Below are 6,212 nucleotides of genomic sequence, written 5' to 3'. Positions count from 1 at the left end.
TAATAATAATAATAATAATAATAATAATAATAATAATAATAAATTAAACTTTAAAAAGAAAAAAAGGTTTTTAATAAGAAAAAGTCCATTTTTGAAGTATTAAAAGCTAAAGAAAAGTCTTTTGCCCTCACCTGGACTCAGTGGGGGTCTCCTGCTGGGTTTCACATGGGGTTTTAGGGACTCAACCACTGTGAGGCTCCAGTGTCAGCAGCAGTTTGACCCAAGAAGAAGAATCTCGCTTTCCATAACATCACCTAGGGAACTGGGTATGGGTGTGTCCTCCTAGGGATGCAGCCACAACAGAGGACTGTTAGCCACCTGCCTGCACCACACACTGGACTACAAAAAGGACCAGGAGAGAAATCCGTCCGTCTTGGAGACAATCCCTTCTGATTTTGGAACCTTCTACCCTATTCTACTGTACAGAATATCTTCTAGGTGTTGATGATGTCCTTCCAGCCTCCACCCTATTCTGGTGTATTTCACCTGTTTATTCTGCTCTAGGTGTTGATGGTGTCCTTCAAACTCATCCATGGTCTGCCCATGAGTCAATACTTTCAATTAAAAATCCAAATAATTCCCTAAGAAAGTGTCTACAGGGCAAGGTTCTGAGCACAACTCTTCTTCCAGAGGCACCCAAATGGTGGCTAATACCTGCCTATGATTCCAGTACCAGAAGATTCAACAGTCTCCTCTGGCCTCCACCAGCACTGCACACACGTGGTGCAGACATATGCATTTAAACCCATACACATAAAATGACACAAAGTGATCTAAATGTTATTGAGTGGCATGGGATGCAGCAGAGTTTAGTGGCCCTGTGATTTAAGGGGCATTTTCAGCCAAGAAAAGATCTCTGTTCAAAGCCCTCTCCATTACCCAAGGGAAAGAACAATGCAGGAAGAGTCCATTTCGTCCAAGAATAATTTAGGATGTCCACTAACCCCATGAGAGAAAGAAAACCCAGCCTGGTACCCAGGAACACTGTCCTGGGCGTCCAGAAGGGATATCCCTGAGACAAATTACATGCCATACCAAGCTGTCTTGTGGGAGGCTTGGACACACAGCCAAGCGCTGATTCCTTACATATACCCAGCCAGGTGACAGTGAGTCAGTTGGAATGCTGGAGGAATCTGAGTTTAGTCTAGGTCCCTATAGTGAAGGATCATTGGTGTCTCTGCACCCCTCCCCCACATAAGAAAGATCTGTCTGTACCCCCTCATTGCTTGACTCCCTTGAACATGCTCGCTCGTCTCCAAGTCACCTGGAAAACAGCCTGTTAACCCAGTGTGATACTGGGGGGAACTGCATTCTTCCCTATAGAAGGGAAATCAGGCCTGCTGTACAGAGCTAGTTCCAGGACAGGCACCAAAGCTACAGAGAGAACCTCTGTCTCAAAAAAAAATAAATAAATAAATAAAAATTAATAAATAAATAAATAAAAAAGAAGGAGAAAGGAAAATCAGCCCCCAACAGGTGACCTAGATTTCCCTGCTTAGAGGATCTGGGAAGCACAGAGGTTGTTTTGCTCACAGATAAGCAGTAGGGCAGACAGGAATGTTAAACACACAAGCTTGTTCCTTCGGAGGAAAGGATGCAGAGGGCTGGGAGTGATGTGGTTAAGAACTTGGGGACCGCTGGACTATCTGCGTGGCCAGGACCACAGTGGATCCCCCAGACCTTTCTTGTGAACTTGTCAGTGTCACATCGTAAGCTTTACTGTACAAACTGGTCTAAGTTCATTGTCAGCAACTGTGCTAAGTGTGCCTAAAATAGACGGCTCAGGTCAGGCTCCCTTTTTTTTTTTTATATTTTTTTTTTATTTTATTGAGAATAAGAAAAAAAAGTTTCCGCCTCCTCCCAGCCTCCCATTTCCCTCCCCCTCCCCCCCTCTTCTCCCCCTCCCCCCTCTCTTCTCCCCCTCCCCCCACTCCTCTCCCCCTCCCTCTCCTATCCAAAGAGCAGTCATGGTTCCCTGTCCTGTGGAAAGTCCAAGGTCCTCCCCCCTCCCTCCATGTCTAGGAAGGTTAACATCCAAACTGGCTAGGCTCCCACCAAGCCAGAACATGAAGTAGGATCAAAACCCCTTGCCATTGACCTTGGCTTCTCATCAGTCCTCATTGTTCGCCATGATCAGAGAGTCCGGTTTTATCCCATGCTGTTCCAGTCACAGTCCAGCTGGCCTTGGTGAGCTCCCAATAGATCAGCCCCACTGTCTCAGTGGGTGGGTGCACCCCCCGTGGTCCTGACATCCTTGCTCGTGTTCTCCCTCCATCTGCTTCTCATTGGGACCTTGGGAGCTCAGTCCAGTGCTCCAGTGTGGGTCTCTGTCTCTATCTCCATCCATCACCAGATGAAGGTTCTATGGTGATATGAAAGATATTCGTCAGTAATGCTATAGGATAGGGTCAGTTCAGGTTCCCTATCCTCAGCTTCCCACATAATTTCCCCTTTTCTATCTAAATATAAAGGAAGGTTTTAACTTTAACTTAGTAAAATTACATATAACAAAACAGTTATCAAGCAAGAATTATAGTTACAATATTTAGTCTTTTTGCATTAGGCAAAAATTAAAGAAAATATTCTATAATCTATCTTTATGAGTCTAAAGTTTAGTATATAATTTATCTTTTATTATAACTATCTGTCTTCAATTCCATCAAAGACCCCAGAAGGATATAATGTTATCTAAGTAAACAGTAAGTGCATTGTTAGCAGCTTCCAAAACTCTAAAACTGATGGAGCCATCTCACAGCCTGGACAGCCACCCAAAGTTCTGTAATGTTGGGGCATCCATCTTTAGTCTATAGGCCCATTGTATCTGGCAGACTTTTCTATGAAGCAGGAAATTTGAAAGACTTTCACCTATATTGGCAGCTTGTTTGTCACTTTAATCTGTGTCAAGCAGAAGGTCTGGCAGCCTCTTTCATGTAGCAGGAGCCCTGAAGGACTGTCTCACCTTCTTTTGTCAAGTTTAGCAGTCATTTCTCTGTGGGTCCTGCATGTGCAGTGTCTACAGCACACCGTCAAGCAGTTCAGGCCATATCAATTTCATGCCCAAATGGCTAGCCTTGTCATATTGAATGCAAATTCCATAATGAGTTTCTTTTATGCCTATTAACCTCTCTGAAGTAATTGGTGCTGTTGGAAGCAGACATGTCTCACTGTTGAGAAAAGTCTACGTTCTTAAAACATTTTCAATGCCATATTCTGTAGGTCATTGAAAGGTTCGAAGAATACCTATCCATAGGAACTATATCTCTGTACATTTAGAAAACCCAACATGATTATAGTTTGACCATTATAGATGACTATTAATCCATAATTTTAATTATACATTATACTCTTAAATAAGCTGTATAAATATACCTTAAACAAGAGTAGAAATACATACATAACAAAATTGACCTTAAATTTGTCAGTAAACTAAAGGCCATACTAATGTAAAGTATTCATTTCTATATCATATCCTATTCTTGTTTCTTTAGAAAGACCTTAACTGTGACCATTAACCATTTATAATCGATCCCCTTTAACTGAAAATAAATATTTATCAACAATATTTGGGAATTTGGGTATAGTTCTTAGACTACTTCCTGCTGTTTGGGGGTGCTGTTAATCAGAACTTTCATGGGGTATCCTATGTGGTTGGTACATCCTAGACAGCAGTGCTGAAACTGTCGTGGATGTTGGACTACCAGGGCCATCACTTCAGGGGGTCTTGTTTGACCAAACCATGTTAGCCAGCAAGGAATCCACAGCTTCCATTTTCTGTTGAAGCAAAAGCAGAACTGATTTTCCAAAGTAACATGTCCTTAGACTTAAATTTTGGAGTCAAGATACCTTTAAAATATATGTTAGTTTAGCTTAGCAGCTTATACAATGAAATATCTCTCTAGCTCATTCACAGTCAAAAAACTCAAAGAACACAAAATAATATATGTGATCCAGACTTTTAGTTTATTTTTGATCTTTACATGGCTTTTTATTTTTACTCTTATTTCTTTTACTTCTATTTTTTAATTTTTGGTTTTTTGAGACGGGTTTCTCTGTGTATCTTTGGCTATCTTGGATCTCACACTGTGGACCATGCTGGCCTTGAACTCACATAGACTCACCTGCCTCTTCCTCTTAAGAGCTGTGTGCTGCCACACCCGACTACTCTAATTCTTTTTTAAAGGAGTTTCTCTTTTATCTTTTCTCTCCAAAGCCTGTGTATATTTTTTTTTAACACACTCTAAACCATTCAGAGGTCTCAATCTGTCTTTACTGTATATCTCTATCTTTTTCTGAGCACATGAGTCTTAAATCTTCTAAGCAGCATGGCTAGGATTAAAGCTGCAGCTTTGGCAGCTGGCTCTACCCCATTCCTTAGATTTCTGAGAGTCTAGTTTCATGGTGGAGGTCCTACCCAGAACCAGGGTCCTGGTGGGAGATTTATTGCCACAATTCTGTGGATTTTCTAGGTCCATGCCACCACCAAAAAGCCTGATGCTAGCTCCTCATAAACACCATTCAAGTGTTTGGTGGCTGAGCCTCTTGAAAGAGTTGTGAGGTTTTTACTGCAAATGCTGAGTCAGGAAGTCTTTCTTAAATGAGCCATGCCTCTGCTCACTGACAGAAAACAGAGCCTACCAGAGAAAAGACAGTGACCAAGAAGCTGTACTTGACTATTCTAAAGCTTTCTCAGGCTTTATGTGGAAATTGTTGCCAAACGTTTGGGCACTATTTGTAGACAGTGCCCATGATTTTGTTTCCCGGCCACCCAGACCCAAATAATCACACAGAAACTATATTAATTATAACACTGTTTGGTTGAGGGCCCAGGCATATTTATAGCTAGCTCTTACATCTTAAATTAACCTGTTTCTAATATTCTATGTATTGACATGTGACCATAGTGTTACCTTATTTTCTATATGTCTCATTTCCTTTGCAGCTGGCTGGCATCTGACCTGACTCTGCCTTCTTTAGCTCTGTATCTCTGCTCAGATTTTCCACCTCGCTTTACTCTGCTAAGCCATTGGCTGAAACAGCTTCGTTCATTAACCCATAAAAGCAACACACAGACAGAAGGACATCCCATATCAAATATCCCTGCCCATTTCCTCCCCACCCAGCCTCCTCTGGTCTTAGTTATTGTAAAGCCAAATCATTGGTTTGAGTCAATAGGAGACTTCAGAAAGAACCATGATGAATAATAAGTGTGTTTAGATTTATATCACTAATCAAGTTAAGAAGCACAAAGGACCCAAACTAACCAAGGCAACCAAACAAAGAGAGCTGGCAACATACTTGACCTCAAACATATAACATCCACAACACTGCAGAAAACCCAATGCACATGCCTCACACAAATTGGACACTTACAAAGACACCCAAAGCATACAACCTATCATTCACTTAAATGACCCCTACCATTCACTTAAAATGATTTAAATTCCTGAAAATAAAACCACCAAAGAAAGCATGGTTGTCAGGGCACCAGTGTCAGGCATTTAGTTTTGGATATGACCCCCCACAGCAAGGGTGGACAGTAGAATTCTGTCAGCAAAGAGTAGTATCTGCAAAATAAGCATCCATGAAAAGGGTTGATATGCAGAATATAGAAACAACTTAGAAAACAACAAAAATAAGATTTATAAGCAAACAAATGAACTGAATAGACATTGCTTGACAAAAAGATAAATGACCAAAATGAATGTAATTGTAAATGCCATTTGTCATCAAGAAAATGCAAGTCAGAACTGCAACACAACCCAGTCAGAACATTTGTCATCAATAAGACCAAAGATAACACATGCTAGTGAGGATGCAGAGAAGGGAAAAGGTTCACACAGTGGTGGCATGTGTAAATTGTGCAGTTATCACAGTAGACATGGTGGTTCCTCAGACATTTAGATATAGAACTATTGATCCCTTCCACTACTAAATATACATCCAAGAAAATAAAATCAATATACCACAAAAATATGAAATCAACTAAGGTGTCCTTTGAAGAGTGAAGAAAATGTGGTATATAAATGCTGCTGTGAATCAATCTTTTGATATACTGTGAATATGAGTATTAATAAAGAGTGAACTGGCCAATAGCTAGGCATGAAGAGGTTAGGTGGGATTGGCAGACAAAAAGAAAGGATGGTATAGAAGAAGGTGGAGTTGCAAGATGTGGAGAGAAACAAGGTGAATATGCCCTGTTGAAGAATAGGCAC

Source organism: Alexandromys fortis, unplaced genomic scaffold (genome assembly GCF_014885135.2).
Source record: "Alexandromys fortis isolate MF-2015 unplaced genomic scaffold, M_Fortis_MF-2015_v1.1 scaffold_121, whole genome shotgun sequence".
Lineage (NCBI taxonomy): Eukaryota > Metazoa > Chordata > Mammalia > Rodentia > Cricetidae > Alexandromys > Alexandromys fortis.
The sequence above is the reverse complement of the archived record's forward strand: the minus strand, read 5'-3'. Positions refer to the sequence as shown.